Below are 18046 nucleotides of genomic sequence, written 5' to 3' on the forward strand. Positions count from 1 at the left end.
TGACGTGGCCCTCCATTTACTTAAAACGGAAGGCTGTTGGCGATGTGATAACTGGGATAAAAAAAAATTACAGAACAATATACACATATATGTAAACCACCATTTTTATTTATTTTTAAACGTTTATGCATTTTGAGAGGCAGAGGGGGTTGGAGCGGATGAGGGGCAGAGAGAGAGGGAGAGAGAGCCTCCCAAGCGGGCTCCTCTCTGTCAGTGCAGAGCCTGATGTGGGGCTCAATCTCACAAACCATGGGACCATGACCTGAGCCGAAATCAAGAGTTAAGACTTCAGCTCAACCGAGTGAGCCACCCAGGCGCCATTTTTAAGGCACGTATGCAGAAAATCTGGAAGGCTGGATATTAATGGCGGTTATCTCTAGGGAGCAGCATATTAAGTGATTTTAAATTTTTGGTGGACTTTATTTCTTAGAGAAGTTTTAGATTCACAATGAAATGAAAGAAAGGTGCAGAGACTTGTACCTCTGTCTACCCCTGGTCCCCACCTATGCCCCTTCCACCCTCAACAACACTCCCCCACTAGGGTAACACTTTGGTTACCGTCGATGAACCTACAATGACCCATCGCAATCACCCAAAATCCATAGTTTACATTAGGGCCCACTCTCGGCGTTGGGCATTCTGTGGGTTTGGACAAATGTATAATGACACGTATCCATCATTGCAATAGCATCCAGAGCATTTTTCCTGCCCTAAAATAGCCTCTGCACTCCACCTGTTCATACCTCCCCCCCCCAACCCCTGGAAACTGCTCACTTTTACTGTCTCCATAAGTCTTGCTTTTTCCAGAAGGCCATGTAGTTAGAATCACATAGTCGAACTCAAAATGATGGAACTCCCAGAAGGCAACATACGAGAAAACCTGGATGGTCTTGGGTGTGGGGAAGACATTAGGTACGACGTCAGAGGCATGATCCATGAATGATGTCATTGATAAACTGGACTTCATTAAAATTAAAAACTTCAGTTCTGCAAAAGACAATGACAAGATAATGAGAAGAAAAACCAGACTAGGAGGAAACATTTGCAAGAGACATACCTGATAAAGGACTGCTATCCACAATAACAATAAACCTCCGAAATCTCAATGATAAGAAAACAAAAATCCTGATTTAAAAATGGGCCAGGGCGCCTGGGTGGCTCAGTCAGTTAAGTGTCCGGCTTCGGCTCCGATCATGATCTCACGTCTCATGAGTTCGAGCCCCACGTCGGGCTCTGTGCTGACAGCTCAGAGCCTGGAACCTGCTTCGGATTCTGTGTCTCCCTCTCTCTCTGCTCCTCCCCTGCTTATACTCTGTCTCTCTCTGTCTCTCAATAATAAATAAAATGTTAATGCTGGTGAGGATACGGAGCAAAAGGAGTTCTTGTTTGTCGCTGGCGGAAATGCAAAATGGCGCCACCACTTTGGAAGACAGCTTGGTGGTCTCTTACGAAACTACACATGCTCTTACCGGGTAACCCAGCAGTTGTGTTTCTTGGTATTTACCCAAGAGATTCACTTACGTCCACACAAAAGTCTGCATGTTTTGGCAGCCAGTTTCACTCATCGAAGCTTTATTTCTAATTGCCGAAATTTGGAAGCAACCAAGATATCTTTCAGTAAGTGGATAGATAAACAAAATACGGTACGTCCAGTCAATGGAATATTTTTTCAGCGCTACGAAGAAATGAGCCCACTAAGCCATGAAAACACATTGGGGAAACCAAGTGAAAGAAGGCAACCTGAAAAGGCTACATGTGGTGAGATTCCAGCTACATAACATGCAGATCTTTATTTTCATTTCTCTGAATTCTATCAATTGTACACAATGATCATCTATAACTTGTGCAGCTCTAAAAAACGACAATGAGCTACTCCGTCTCATGCACTTTATCGGGTCAATTTCCCACAGGGGATGGGCAAGCAGAAATCGCCATTATCACCCTCACCTACCTTGGGGCCGCCTTTATTATCTGAGTCAGATCAGAAAATATTGTGTAGACTCTCCTCTGTGTAGGAGAGTCCGTTGACCCTCCCTTGGCCCACACCCCGTCCCTCTCTGGAAATGTTTCTGAGACTAGGTCACCGTTCTTGTACATCCAGATCCTTCTTGTACCAAAGGCCCCAAATGTGACTTTTTTTTTTTTTTACACTGAAAGGCTGATCTGTTTACTGACAGAAGATAAACCTTACAGACCCCCAAGCCTGTTTTATCATCTGTGAAAGAAGGTTAAATCCTTGCCCCACGTGGAGATGAAAAGACAAAGCTAATGAAGGGTCTTGGTGTATATTAATCAGACAAGATAAGCTAAGTAACAAACAAAAATCTCCAGGTTAAGACAACAAAGTTTTATTTCTTACTACACAACACATCTCCCAGAGGTCAGCTGGGGCCTCTTCTTTCTATGATCTTCACTCAAAGACTCAGGCTGAGGGGCACCCCAGCTCCAGAACCTCTCTTTGCCAAAGCAGTTGAAAGAAAACATGGCACCTGATGCACTAGCTTCTAAGCCTCCCCCCGGGGAAGGGACCACGTCACTTGGCTCTCACTTCATTGGCCAAAACAAGTCATGTGGCCGCACCTGAATGCAAAGAAAATAGGGGCCTACAGTCCTACCACTTGTCCGAGAGGCTGAAAACCAGAAATATTGGTGAGCCGCAAAGACAGCTCCAGCGGTAGGCACCCATAAATGTTTTTTGACTCAGAAGTACTTCCTTCAACCTAGCACTGGGACAGAGGAGCCTAAGTTGTGTTAGGCATGGTACTGGGTAAAATTTACATGGGAAATTGATTTAGGTGATTTCTGCCCACAAGTCAGGCACCGAAGCCCCGCTCTCTGCCTCAGGTGCTCCTGCCCGTCATATATCTGTGCCCAGAAAGGGGCTGCTCCTGTGGCTTGGGGACCAGCGTCAATGACAGACAAGTCCCCTGGGGCCCAGAGCGGCCAGAGGGGTCCAAGGAAGTATAAAACTCAGGGCCAGGCCCCATGCCAGGCACTGAGGAGAAGGTGATCCACGGAAACAGAGGCAGTCCCTGCAGGGAGGGGCCTCCCATGGGGGGCAGGGGCAAGAGACACACACTGTTTAAAAGCACGAATAAACGCACATTTCAGCTCGGTGAAGTGGCAGAAAGCAGGGGTACACGGAGCTGGAACGTGTGCCTCGGGCTCCTCACCTGTATGACAGGTAAGAATCCCAACCTCACAGAGTTGATGTGAGCAGGAAATGAAATAATATGCATGAAGTACTTTTAACAGTTCTTTGGCACAAAGAGCAGGCCGTATATTGTTAGCCTTTGATTACAGCTGGACCTTCCTTATCGAGGGAGGTAACAAAATGAGAGATGAATAAGGGCTTCCGCATGACCATGGCAGCTGAGGTGACAGCTGAAGGATGAGTAGGAATTGAGGAGATGAACGGCAAAGGGCAACAGGAACGTCACGTGCAGAGGCCCTGTGGCAGGAAGAAAGCAGGGGCCATTCCGGTAACTGGGAGAGAGGCTCGGGTGGTTTCCGTACAAACAGGAGGTGGTTGTTCAGCCTGGGGCTGGAGGTGCTGACAGACCCCAGACACACGGAGCCCTGAAAGTCATGGTACACGGGCAGCCGTTGGAGTTTAATAAGTGCATGAAGGGCCAGTGCAGAGCCCTAAGCAGACGGTAATACATTTACATGTTGAAAGAGCTCTCCGACGGAAGTGAGAACAGACTGAAAGGGGGCTATGTCAGCCTTCCTTGGAACACCTGGAGGGGACAACCCACGCTGTGTGACAGTGGTGACGGCCACTGTCAGAAATCCATTGACCGAGTCTGGGGAAAGGGCAGAAAGCATGACCAAAGGGGCCCAGGGTAGGATCGCCTCCCTGGCGGAGGGGCTCCCCCAGTGCACAGAGAAGTACAGCAGGGCTGTGTCTGCAACCTTCCGGGGAGTGGGAGTCCTGGGCGGGTGGGAGCATGAGGACAGAGGTGACTTTAGGCCCGTCGGGGAGGCAGCGGCGTCTTACTCCTAAGGCAGTAAACTTGGAGTGGGATCCAGGCAGCAGATGGGGATGAAAACCTGGCCCTGGTTCCCAGGGAGAGAGTCGCCGGTAGGAACAGAGCTGACGCAGCTCTGAGCAGGTGTCAGGCCCCCTGTCGCAGGGTCAGGAGGGGAAGAAACCAAGTCATCTGACGCGCCTTGGAGGATGACAAGTGCATTGGATCCGATTTCACCTGCTTCTCTGCCTGGAACTCTGCGCTGCGAAGGATCCCGAAGCCAAGTCAGGCTTGGGGAGGAAGAGCGTTGGGGGTTCTGAACACGCCCGTCATGGCCGTGGAAGGTAGGGGGGACAGGTGGCACATGCACCGTCACCTTGTCACCCGTGAACGATGAGTTGTAGGCATCCAAACTCTTGTGGTGGCGAGCGACGGGAACCCAGTTCAAAACTGCTCAAGCAAAAAAAAAAAAAAAAACAAGAACACATTGGCTGATACGACTGGGAATCTAAGATACAGAACTGGTCTGAAACACGGCAGAATCCAAGGGATGCCGTCGCCAGGCCCCAGCCTTTCTCCTTCAGTCTTGGTTTTGCTCGCCTCTTGGCTGTGTCCGCAGGGAGGCTGCCCCTCCTGAGGGTGAGTGAGGTCGCCTGGGGCAGCTCCGGCCCGGTTCTGTCCTCAAGGCTCCTAGTCTAAGGGAGACTGTGCCACCGTTCGCGACGTTCGCGATGCTACCTACCCGGCTGCATATAACGAACCCCCTCAAAACTCAGTGGCTTCGAATAACAACGCCTCTCTGTCACGTGTCCGTGAGTCAGCTGGCCGTTCTTTCGTGCGTCCCTAGTCCGTGGTGACACGGGGGCTGGTACTGTCATCTGATGGCTCAGCTGCGCTGGACGCGCAAGATGACTTCGTCACCCACATGTTTGCCACCTCCACCGGGACGGCTGGAAGAGGCGGGGTGGTCCGGGCAGCTCTCCCCGCGTGGCCTCCCCAGGTAGACAGCCCGGGCCTCCCCACAGCTCGGGAGAACCGGGTCCCTTGCGTCGCAGCTGGTTTCCCCTGTCCCGAGAGAAGAGAAGTGGAAGGTTCCAGTTTTTTCAAAGGCCGGCGAGGCCCCGAACGGACACAACATTCCTTCCTCCACACTCTACTGGCTGGAGCCGTCATGAGCTTGTCTTTCCACCTCTCGGTGGGGGAGTCACAAATAATCTGCAGCCGTCATTGTCCCCCAGCGCCTCCCTGGCAAGAGTGCAAACTCTAAGTGACCAAGAGAAGGGAGAACAGTTTTAAATTTTTTTAATGTTTATGTATTTTTGAGAGAGAGAGAGAGAGCAGGGGAGAAGCAGAGAGAGGGAGACACAGACTCCGAAGCGGGCTCCAGGCTCCGAGCTGTCAGCCCAGAGCCCGATGCGGGGCTCGAACTCACAAACCGCGAGATCAAGACCCCAACCGAAGTTGGATGCTCAACCGACTGAGCCACCCAGGCGCCCCGGGAAAAAAAGAACAATTTTAGATTTTTAATTATAGTCCCCATTGTTACTGTCACTGCCTTCATCATCACTTACTGTGCACCAGGTTTACTATGCTTGGCCCTTGAGAGAGAGAGAGAGAGAGAGAGAGAGAGAGAGAGAGAGAAAGAGAGAGGTTCCCACGTAATCCTTACAACCATTACTCTTCATTTCATAGAAGATGAAACTGAGGTCCAGAGAAGTTCAAGGATTTTCCCAAGACCACACCGCAAGTGACAGAAATAGGACACAAACCCAAGTCTCCGTGACTGCGGAGCTCACAGCCTGGACCACTGACGCGTCTGCTGACCCAGCACCTCTGGTCCATCTCAATTATCCTTCACCCCGTTATTGTTTGGTCCACATTTCACTCATCCCCAGAGGACTCACCCTGGGCTTCCTGGATTTCCAACACGAAGCAAATCTACCAAGAGCCTCCTTGGATTTTTTTTCTTTTTTCCTTCAAGATAATGCCCTGTTCATCAGCCATGAGTTGGGAATGACCCAGTGGCTCAGGAACTGCAAGTCATATTTCTGCAGGGAGCCCAAGAGGGGCTGCCAAAGTACCTCTCAGCCCGGCCAGGGTGAGCAGGTAATTAGATTGAATCCATTCCTTGGCTCAGTTTCCTTCCCAACCAGACCAGCTATTGAGCAATCCATTCTCCAGGCACTAATACATCACCTGGGAGCACGGGGCCATGATGGATGAGCTCGACCGTCAGCAGGGCCCACGATGGATGGGTGTCATTCATCACAGCAGGGAGCCAATGGAGCCATGAGTTACTCAGGCCGTGGCACCTTCCACCCCCACTGGGGCCATAGCCAGGAGGACAGAGGCTGTGGGGGGAGGGGGGGGACGGTGGGGGAGGTGCAGAGCTGGAAGGACTTCTCTGGGAGATGTGCCAGCAACCACGGGCACACTGTCTTGAGCCACTCCAAAGCAGGGAGCTGTTTAATGGAGTTTGCAGCCAGGACAAGGAGAATATAAAAGAAGGAGAACGTAACGGATAAGATCACGGGTTCTGGAAGTCACAATTGCCCGGCATATCCTTGTGGCATAACCTTCAACAAGAGACTCACCTCTCTGAAGCTGAGTTTCCTCGCCTCATTCTAGGTCATTCCAGGGGCCTCTTTATAGTTCCAGCCCCTCATAGGTAGGGCAGGGCCATGGAACAAGTTCCGGTGAATGAACCATACGCACAAGTAGCCAGAGTCGCATGAGTGAGGCAGTGAAAATCCCCATGGGCTTCCCAGCCTCTGTCTTCTGCCATAACCACCAAGCGGCCTCGTGTTGAGGTATTAGAACTGCAGGATCAGAACGGCCTGATCACCTGGAAGACGGATGCCCTGGAGGGTTGCACGGACCCACAGTTGCCACGAAGTCAGCAAGAGACAAACCTCTGTTAGGCTAAGCCATTGAGGTCGCGAGCTGTTGGTCACCGCGGCATAACCTGGCCTGTCCTAACAAATACTCCGTCTCAGAGTCTGGCAGAGAGCCAACGAGTGAATCTTCGAGGTCCCATGGGCCAGACGGCCTCTCATATTCTTCTTTGTTTACAGCTCTTGAAAAATGTCAAAACCGTTGTTAGCTCACGGTAAGCCACGGGCTGGACTCGACATACGGGCCGTAGTTGGGCGACTCCTTGCCAGAAATCGTAAGGTTGCCGTGAGAGTCAAGTGAAACGTGGACACAGACCTGCTTTAAATGTTAGGTGCTACTGTTTTTACTACTGGTGATGATCATTATCTACAAAGAGTAGAGAGTTGCACCAGGCACTGCTGTAGGCGTTGGTGATTCGCAATGAACAGAACGGCACGGAACTTTCTTCGCCGCAGGCTGTTGTTGTTATGCAGTGGCAGTGGTGAAAACTGGGGGGAAATGTAAAAACGTGCACCCAGGGACGCCCGGGTGGCTCAGCCGGTTAAGCATCTGACTCATGATTTCGACTCCGGTGACGATCTCATGGTTCATGGGTTTGAGCCCCACGTTGGGCTCCACACTGACAATGCAGAGCCTGCTTGGGATTCTCTCTCTCTCTCTCTCTCTCTCTCTCTCTCTCTCTCTCTCCCTCTCTGTCTCACAGAATAAACAAATAAACATGTTTTCATGGGAATCCAATCCCCGGGGCCCGCGTCCTGGTCTCTGCTATGATTTGGGACACCTGTCAGGGCTGGGACCCGAGAGATGCGTCCTCTTGTCCAAACCCTATGGTTTTCGGGGACAGAAGTCACCTGGCCCTTCCACGTGGCCCTGAACCACTGTTAACATGCGAATAGTCCCCGTTCTCCCCGCACCCCGCCCAGAGTTAACTCCCTCCCCACCCCACACAGCCCAAACCGGTGTTCCTAAAAGCCCCTTTCGCTGTGGGAAGCTCAAAGCTGCCTTGCTCACTCTGGTAGACAAGTGTGGTTGGATGATGTACATGCCCAGGGTTTGCTGGGGTCGGAACAAACCTCTCCCTCGTGTCTACGGCTCCAGACGCGGCATCAAGATTTCTACGGAAGATCGCAAACTGCATGTTTTGGGAGCCCGTGATGTGCCAGAAACAACCGTGAGTAATCCTCATAATTCTGCGAGCCAGGGGTTACATTATTCCCATTTTTCAGATGAGGAAAGTGAGGCTCAGGGAGGTCATCAAAATTGCCAGGCTACCTGATACATAGGCGGTGGGTGACCGGAGCATGTTAAGGGCAGGCCAGCCTTTGCGGACTCCGGCGGTCCGTATGTTCCGGCTACTACACCACACCCCCTCTGTGGAAAAAGACTTCTCAGCGGTGCCCCAGGGAAACTGCCCCAAGGAGACGCTGATTCTGCCAGCCGCGTCCAGTTCACGGGGAGCGTGGGAGCTTACCTTGGAACCTAAGCCGGGTGGGCACAGTGATACTACGCCTCCCATCCTGTGCCCAAGGCAGACGTCGCCCACTGCGTGCAACACTCTTTCCCACGAAGGCCAGACCCAAGTTTCTTCCCCACGCGGAGCACCAGCCATTACTAACGGCTCGGGGCTTGGTCACAAAGCGGGATTAGACGGCGAGCGGCTTGAAAGCAGGGGTGTTTGATTCGTTTCTGAAACCCCACCACCTGCACAGAGCCTGGGAGTGAGCGATGCTCACCCCGCATGGCAGAAGCACCCCCACGTGCAAAATACAGGGACATGAATTGCTCCTGGGGGCTCTAGCGATGGGGAGAAGGTGGTCAGCCCTGTGGTGACTTGCAAGACTGAGAACTCATCTCTCACTTCTAAGAGCATCACGGATCACCATCTCCTCCTGTAAATGGTACCACAACCCCTCCAGATGCTCACACCGGCGCCTCGAGTGATCTCTGCTTTCCCCCCTCCGCCCCCCCCAACTTCAAGTCCTCGTCCAATCCATCGGCAAGTCCTGTTGATGCAAACTCCCAATCACATCTGACACCCAGCCACTTCTCTCCATCCTCCCCTGCCCCCCCCCCACCAGCCCGGGCTGCCCCCCTCCCCCACCAGCCCAGGACACCTGCAACAACCTTTCTTCCAGGACACCTGCAACAACCTCCCTCTGATCTGGGTGCTTCCCCTCTTGCCCCTCGACAGTCTGTCCTCCGTGTCGTAGCCAAGGGGAGCTTTGCGAAATAAAAATAACCCCACGCTCTTCCCCCCAAATGTTTCTCACTGCTCTCAGAGGAAACCCGGATGCCCTCACATCCGCTACAAGGCCCCGTATGGTGGGAGCCCTCCTGCCCCGCCCACTTCATGGGATGCCACCCTCCCCCTTTCCCATGCAACACACTGGTCTCCTCTCAATTCCTATAAACACCAAGCCCTCCCCACCAGGGGGCTTTTGCCTGTGCCTGAAATGACCTTCCTGATTCTCTATGGCCAGTTCCTTGGAAGTCCTTGGAGAGACGGTCACTGATGCGCCCCATCTAAAGAATGCTTCTCCCCCAACCTGGAACCTCAGCACTATGTTTATTTCCTCCTTAGCACTCATCCCAAGCAACATATCCTTTTCATTTATTTGTTTACTTGTCTGTGTCTTACCCCCACCAGGCTGAGAGCTCCATAAAGACCGAGATGGGCTCTGCGTTTGTCTGGATCACAACAGTATCTTCCGTGCTCAGCATAGCCACATAGTAGGAGCCTGATAAATATTTGTTGAAGGCACGATCCATGACAAGGAGACCTCCCACCAGGGTCGCAAGGCCTCATGCCCTCACTGACATAGCCCTGTCCTGCCACACTCACTGCCGACCTGTCACCACACCCAGCTTCACTGGGCCACTGTCACTTTAGCTGCTTGATCTCTCCCCGCACAGACTCCTGAGAAAGATCCAGAAAGAGGGAAAGTGTCCTCTGCGCCAGAAACAGAGAAAGTGCCCTCTGTGCCTTCGTGTCCTCACGGCCCAGGACAGTGCCCTGCACCGGGCAGGTGCACAGGAAAGATAGGTGATGATGGAAAACTGTCCTTCAAAACGGCATCGCAGACAAGGCGAGGCCAGCAGCATCCCGCTGGCATCATCTCAGAGCCACATGAAGGACCTCTGAGAAACCAAGAAGAACGTTAGAGTGGCCAGAAGATAAATAACGTTTTGCTTTTCTAAGAAAAGGAAACAATCGGATTCAATCCCAAGAAAAATTCTAGGTCTTCTTAACTGGTCAGCTGGCAACTGATGTACAAAGAATGAGACATTTGCCAAGATCCAACGCAACCCGTCCCCAGGGAAGGTCAGATGAAGTCACTCTAATTTCCTTTTTGACAAGGGGCCTACACGTGAGACTGACACCATGTGTATTTCAGCAAGTATTCACTCTACAAATATTTATGGAGGGGCCACCGTAGGCAGGCGCTGAGCTGGAACCATGGATGCAGTGTGACTACAACAGGCGGAGCCCGTGTCCCAGGGGGGCAGGGACTGCACGGCGGGAGCTGGTACACAGCTAGGCGACAGGCACAGTGGGATCGATGGCAATGAGCTCGTGGAGAAAAACCCAGGCAAGCTAAGGAGACGGACTGATGAGGAAGCAAGACAGAGCATCGGGTAGGTGCTCGGGGAAGGAGATGTCAGGGCTGAGACGGAGGGAGGTAGGAGGGAGCCACGCAGATCGCTGGGGGGAGAGCATCCCAGGCTGAAGCGTGGGTGGAGGGGAAGAAGAGGGTAGGGGTGCAGAAGGAGGGCTTTGTGAGGATTTGGCTTTAACTGAGGTTATACATGGCATGTAGCCGGGTTCCAACTTCACACAGCCACTTGAAGTCAATCAAGACAGGAGAACTTGCCCGGGAAACTGAGGCTGAGAGAGGTGTTTCAAATGTTTCTTGGAAACATTAAGGGAATAAATCAGGGACTGGGCGAATATGATAAAAGACAGATCTTAAAATCAAAGACTCGGGTACGATACACAGTCTTATGACCCAACAATTCCAGTCCTAGGTATATACCCAACAGAGGAACAAACGAGGTTCCCCATGAGGCGTGTTCTAGAATGTTCACAGCAGCACTGTTCACAATTGCTGGAAACGCCCATCCATGGGAGAATGGATAAGTACATTGTAGCGTGCTCACACCGTGAGATATCCTACAGCAAAGAGAATGAATAATAACAAAGATAATGCGAGTGAACAAAAACCAGAAACAAGAGTTTTAAACTGATTCTGCTTACATCAAGTTCAAAAAATGGGCACAAGCAATCCACGCTGTTGGAATTCAGGACCAAGGGGCGGGGGAGGGGGAGGGGGTCATCCTTGGTCTGGGTGCTGGTCACACAAGAATGTTCAGTTTGCATGGGGCGCCTGGGTGGCTCAGTTGGTTAAGCGTCCGACTTCAGCCAGGTCACGATCTCGCGGTCCCTGAGTTCGAGCCCCGCTCAGGCTCTGGGCTGATGGCTCGGAGCCTGGAGCCTGTTTCCGATTCTGTGTCTCCCTCTCTCTCTGCCCTTCCCCCGTTCATGCTCTATCTCTCTCTGTCCCAAAAATAAATAAAAACGTTGAAGAATGTTCAGTTTGCAAATTCATCAAGCTGCATGTGTCTGATCTGTGTGCTTTGTTTGTGTGCTAACTTTCCAAGAGTCACTGATAAAAATAAGTCGTTTAGTTTAGCTGAGACAAAGCCAATAAACTAGCATGACTGATTAAAAAAAAAAAAAAAAAAAAAAAAGAAAGAGCCCTGGGTTGGTTCAAGTTTAGCACTTATTAGCAGAGGAACGGGGCCAATCATAGCCTCAGTCTTCTTGTCTCTAACAGGGAGGCCCTAAATCAAGGGCCAAATGAAAATGCACGTAAAAGCCCTTCAGAAAATAATTTCACGATACTGACGTTAGTTGCTGCTAATAGAACCTCACCTCGGGAGTGCGCGGGGATCACAAGAATGGCTGGAGATGGGTCACAGACTCAGTTCTTGCCATGTTCTCCATAACTTTATAAACCACTTGGGGGAAGACTTAGAAGGTATACACCTCCATTCCAAAGGATGAAAAGTAACTGAGTTGACAGAATCAAAATGATCCCAACAAACTGGAAGGTTGGGAGGCAACCAACAGGCTAATTCTAGTGCGACCCATTGAGGCGCAAAATACACCTTGCAGAAGCATGGGCCCCTGCTCAGGGAAAGAGCATTTGGGATCCTGTAAAATATAGGATTGTTTGGACAGAAACAGGAACGTGGGTCATGGGAAGGGATTCTTGTTCAGTCCTTCCGTACCACACAGAGCATACCTGGAGCTCTGTGTCCGGTTCAGGGGTCTGCCTTTCCCTGTCCCAGCCCCAACCGATGGTGACAGGAACCGTGTTTGGCAGAAGGTCACCCGCCATCAGTAGGTGGTGATGAGGGCACCAGGATTCCCTACTTCCCCTCAGCGTGAGACCCCAGAAACCCATCACCAATGCCTCCGTTTCCTTCAGCGAGACGGGACCGTGGTGAGCCCCAGGGCGGACTGGGGAGGCGGTTGGCTCTATCATCAGTCTCTGGTTCCAGTTCCAGGAAAAGTCCAAGAAAAGACTCAGGGCCAACATGGGGGCAAGGCAGGAGACATTGGCGGCCAATACTGGGAACGAGCTGTCACAACCCTCACCCCCTCCCTCGGACCACATACATCCCCATTTTCACTCACAGCCATGTTGTTAGGGAAAGGTGAGACCAACTCTGCCTTTGGGACACATCTGCTAGAGGTTAACCCAGACCCAGGCACCCACACGAGTCCCAAGGGGGGCGGGTTCAGGCTTGCAGCTCACTGTACCTCAGCAGGGGGCAGACAGGGAGGAAGAGGTAGCTGGCTCTGGGCCGGCTGGAGGCTGACCACCTGGCCGTGGCCCTGGCCCTGGCCCTCAGGTGGGGAGGTCAGCAGTCCAGGATCCAATGTCCAAAGTGATGGAACACATTTAGTTCCACTCAGCCTAGATCAACACCCAGATGGGCCCAATCCAGAGCAGGACACGAGACGATGGCTGGGGCCAGAGTGACGGGGTCCAGCGGGATGGGGAAGTGTTAAGAGAGGCCCAGGCGTACATGGGCCCAACGTCACGCAGATGAAGTCAGAGTAGGACTCCAGCACCTGAGACTCCATACGAGCGGGTCACTCTGTCAGCTAGAAGTTGGGAGCGCTGCCACAGGCCCAAAGCCAGAGAAATCATGCTCAGCGGGGAGCCAAGGAAGGCTAGGACTTGGCGCAAGTAAGATCACCCCGGTACCGAGGGCGGCAGGATTAAGGCCAGGGAGCAGAGGCAGGGGCTCTGTTCACATGGACCCAGGGCCTTGATGGGACCTGCTAGGTCTGGCAGGGCTTCTGGGCATGGAAGGGACCCAGTCCAGGCCAGGGACCTCCCTCCAGGCAGCTGGCCCTCGCAGAGAAATGGCCAAGCAGCACGCCTCTGCCAGGGGGGAGGAACTCACGCAGCAGGAATCTTGGGAAAGCCGTGCTCAGCAGCCTTCCACCACCGGCCAGAGCCACCCTCCTCCGCTCCCAGCGTCCCGTCCCCGGCCCAGCCCCCGCGCTCTGGCAAATGGTCCCCTTTGCAGATGAGCCCGGTGAGAACAGCTCTCAACGCCGCTTGTTCCTTAAAACCCGCTCCTATTTTCCGTATCTCAACCGCAGGGCATTTCTCAAAGTCGGCCAGACTTCTCCGCATGGCTCGCCTTTGACCAAGTTTTCCAGGTTGCCCGTTCCAAAGGGAAAAGCCCGAAGACCCGCGACTGCCCTCGGTCATCAGGATTTGGGGCCCAGGCGGCTCTCTGTGGCCGCGGACGTCGCTGTTGTGTTACTTCTGTGCACGTTACGACTTTAAAAAATCATAACAAAGGTTGGCTTCCGTGGGGGCGCGTGCTGAGGCCTCACAATGCTTGCTGTCATCGAGGGGCTGATTACCCAACTCCATTTATCAAAGTGCCACTTCTCTGACAGCCCCTAATAAATATCCTGCCAGAGACCCCGCACCTGGCAGCCGGGCCACTCGGCAGCACGCCGCTAACCTAATTTGCTAATTGCTGCTTTCCCCATTAATTTTAGTCCTGTCTTATTTGGTGTTGACGTGGAGGAAAAAGAAATAGGGTGGAAAAAACAGGCGAGAAAGGAAACATCTCGGGGTCCCCCAGCATGCACCCTCCCCCCGACTCCTTCGCACAGCCACTCACTCGTACTCCCACCTAAATACCAACTTCCTCCCCTTTCTTTTTCTCACCACGGCTGCAGGAGATTAAACATTTAAAGGTGCAGGCACCAGATTTCCCCAAACAAAATCCAGACACGTGTCTGACGACGGGGTCGAAGGTTGGACCACGGGGCAGCGGTCTACACGCCAGATACACGCCTACAGATACATATTGTATCTGAAGCCATTCTAACCAAGCAGGACCTCAAGGGGTTAGCAAGCCCAGCCCATCGGCCCTCCAGCCTGGGCTCCCCCTTCCAGACCCTCCCTGTGTCACAGGGGAGACTCTGCCTCCCTTTTGGTCTCACTCTGAGCCTTGATGTCCAAGATAACGGCGCAGAAGAATGCTCCGGGACAGGACTTCCCAGCCAGGACTGACTCTCCCTATCACCTGGGCTGGCCACACCGCCTGCTCCTTCAACGGCTCTCCAGCTCCCGCCAAAGGCCCCAATGATGGAGAGGCGGCGTTGTGGGCTAGCTGATTACAGATAGTGATAGATGAGCCCAATGGGTTCAGAGGCCCATCGGAGAGGCAAAGGCAAAAGTGGAAAGGGCTCCAGTGGCGAGCAAAGGGGAACGAAGGCACACTCCCTTCTCTGAGATGAACCAGCTTTCCCATCTACAAAGGGAGGTGGCTGCATCACTCACCCAGGAGTCTACAAATGACCTCCTTCTCCATCCTGACTGGTGTGTATGAGTCCTGGGCGGTCGGCTGGCGTCCCACGCTGGGCAGAGTGAACATGTCCACAGGTTCTGTTGATCTCGGGCACTTCCCTACGGTAGATCTCACTGCAGCCCAACCAGCCACAGCAACCAAGTCAGTGCCGTGGCAGAGAGATGTTTTTTACGTTTAAGCGGACAGAGATCATGCACGCTGGCTGTTACACAAATCTACACCTTCAGAAAGGTCCAAAGAAGGAACCAAACATCCTTCCGGGGTCTCCGCGCTCAGAGACGGCCACCACCAACATTCAGCCCTTCTGTGATTTACAACCCCCCACACCGTGGGTGTGATTTTACCAGCGGATCATGCTATGCACCCCCTGCCTTGATTTTTAGCTCCCATGTCGAGGAGCTCTTTCTGTGCTTCTGAAAGCCTACCCCTCTCACGCTTGTTAGCCGTTGTATCCGAATGTATCTAACTACTCCCACATACATAGATGTTTAAGGTGTTTCCTTTTTTCCCCTAGCCACCGGGCGATGATGCATAGCCCTCTTCCTACACCTGTATGAACTTGTCCACTTATTACCTTGAGGATAGAGGACTAGAGGTAGAAGCACCAGCTTCAACGGCGCATACATTTAAAATTTAGATAAACTTTCTCACGTCACGTCTCCAGAAAAGGTGTGTGCATTTACATTGACCCCCCACAGTGCGTGAGCGTTTAGCTTCCCTGCAACCTTGAAGAAGTCAGTTATTTTTAATTTGTAACCATTGCCAGTAGCAAGTGATCCGCTTCTCCTTGCACCTCTTGGATTACCCGTGAAGTTGGGTGTGTTTTTCTGCGTACAGGACATTCAGATGTGTCTTGTGAATTGCCTGCTCTGAGCCTTTGCTTGTTTTTTGTAATTAGAGTGTTTGTCTCTTTCTTATCCATTTTTTAAATTAGAGTATCTGTCTCTTTCTTATCCACTTGCAGGAGCTGTTTAGTTATTGGGAATATTGCTCCTTTGCCACGTGCAAATTTTTGAGGTCTTCCCTACCATGCTCATTTTATCATTTGCCCATGATGAAATCTACAATAAGGAAGTACACAAGATAAATACGATCTGTGGACACAGGCACTCTCCCAGCGTGGGACACCAGCCGACTGCCCAAGACTCAACACAAACAGGAGGAGAAGGAGGTCATCTTCCGACCTGTGGCGGAGACACCCCTAAAATCTATCACCTCCGTGTCTCTGGTCTCCTGTCCACCTGCCCCTTCGCTAAGTGGATGCCAAGTTTCCCGGTGGCCTGACTTCCAGGAAGCGGACAGGCAGTGACAGAAATTGTGCTCAGATGCAGGGACACGTGATGACTTGAATAACCAGCCTCCTGGGTCCTGGCCTTGACACGAGTAAGGAAGCCCTCTGAGAGTTCACGTCTGGCTCCAACCTGGATGGAGCACCCGATTCTTTGTCCCCAGATCACAGCACGGCCCATGCATCCTCGCCGAGAAGGGCAGCTTGACTAGAAGAGGGGCCAGAGTGAGAGGAAGACGAAACTGTGGAAGGGCCGCCACATCTGAGTACGTCCCCCAGTCCTGCATTCCGGGCTCCAGGACCAGGTTACCGCTGATAGTAGAGAATGAAGCGTGGATGGTCACATACACTGACGACAGAAGACCAAGGACGAGGTCCACCGTGCGGGAGTGTATGGGTGCGTGTGCTTACACTCCAGCCTCGAGGTATCCGCAGCCGTGTGCACAAAGCTGTGCGCCAAACACGTGTCGGGGTGGGCGGAGAGTGAGGTTGACGTGAGAGAGTCACCGATCACCCCGTCCCCGCATGTCCACGTGATCGTCTGTCTACACAAGGGCAAGTGTGCCGTGACAGGCGCTGGAGACAGGAGTCTCTGTATGTATGTGCAGGGTTATAATATTGGACATCAGGCCCAGGGCACTAACTTTAATGAATGCTTTCCGGATTCCTACATTCAGTCCCAGAGGGACTGACTCCACCTCCGGACTGAGACCGTGTGCTTAGAATATCCCTCCTTCGTATACCTAGAAGGCTTCTATTCTTACTTTAGGGCCTAATTCATGTATCCCCCTCCTCCCTAAAAAGCCTGCATGGAGGAGCCTATCACAGGCCCAGTGTTCCAGGACATTCTTCATAGCACATTCCAGTTATCTATGCGCATACGTTTCCTCCTTACCAGTCCACGACTTCCTTCAGGTCAGAGCCTGTGGGCCTGGGTCTTGTTTCTGTCTCTACCGCAGCACCTGGCTACTGACACTCAGCGGGTAGAATAAACATTCGCAGAATGAGCTCTTGAATCCTGGCCCTCGCGGCACCGGGGCCGCTGTTCTTGAATCAGATGCCAGCGACGGGGCAAAACAAAGACATTTAGACGCTCTTAATTCCTCTACGTCAGCGGCACCAAGAAAAGACGTAGCTATGTCTGGGCTTGCGTGATCAAAGCAGTCACTAAAAGCCCCTGGGGCCTCCAGAGACAGCAAGCAGGTAAGCATTGGAAGCCATTCTTCCTTCCCCACAGTCTGGGGTGGGGGTGGCAAACGGTCTCCTGAAAGGCCAGATAGTAAATGCGCTTGGCTTTGAGGGCTGCATGATCCCTGCGGCTCCTACTCAGCTCTGCCATTTGGAAGCAGTCACAGACAATGCATGAACAGATGAGCATGGCTACAGTCCAATAAAACTGCATAATTGGCCAGCCTCTGGTCTAGCACGCTGAAGCGGAGGGACGACAGGCTCAGACCCGCCGGTGACGGCAGAGGCCTCTGGTTATCAAGAGGACCTAACCCACGAACACCCCTTCTGAGAACCACACGGTCAGACCCTACGGCAACATTCCACACGATGCCAAGGCGGAGACCTGCTGGAGGCTGAAGACCGGGCTGTCGTGTCTGGTTGTCCAGGGTGTGCACTGCACAAATCAAGGCGGTGCCATTCACACGGACGGTGATATGAGTGGTTCCCTCCTTGAGTTGGGCAATGTGTCAACCCTGCCTGAGGGTCACCAAGGAGTGCCACATTTGTGAAAAAAAAAAAAAAATCACTGGTAGGGGACCACATGGACTCTTGGCTACGATTTAACTAGTTCCCATATTTGAATGACGGAGGTGTCTCCTCCAAAATAATTATGAGCTACTTACTGCATGTTTGGAAACAGTTTGACGGGGACTGGCACACTGCATGGACAGTTTGAGGTTGAAGGGGGCTGGGGCCGGAAGGTCCCTGGAGGGAGTGGATCACCCCCTGTGGAGAACTATGGGGACTAAGG

This window comes from Lynx canadensis, chromosome A3 (assembly GCF_007474595.2).
Source record: "Lynx canadensis isolate LIC74 chromosome A3, mLynCan4.pri.v2, whole genome shotgun sequence".
Lineage (NCBI taxonomy): Eukaryota > Metazoa > Chordata > Mammalia > Carnivora > Felidae > Lynx > Lynx canadensis.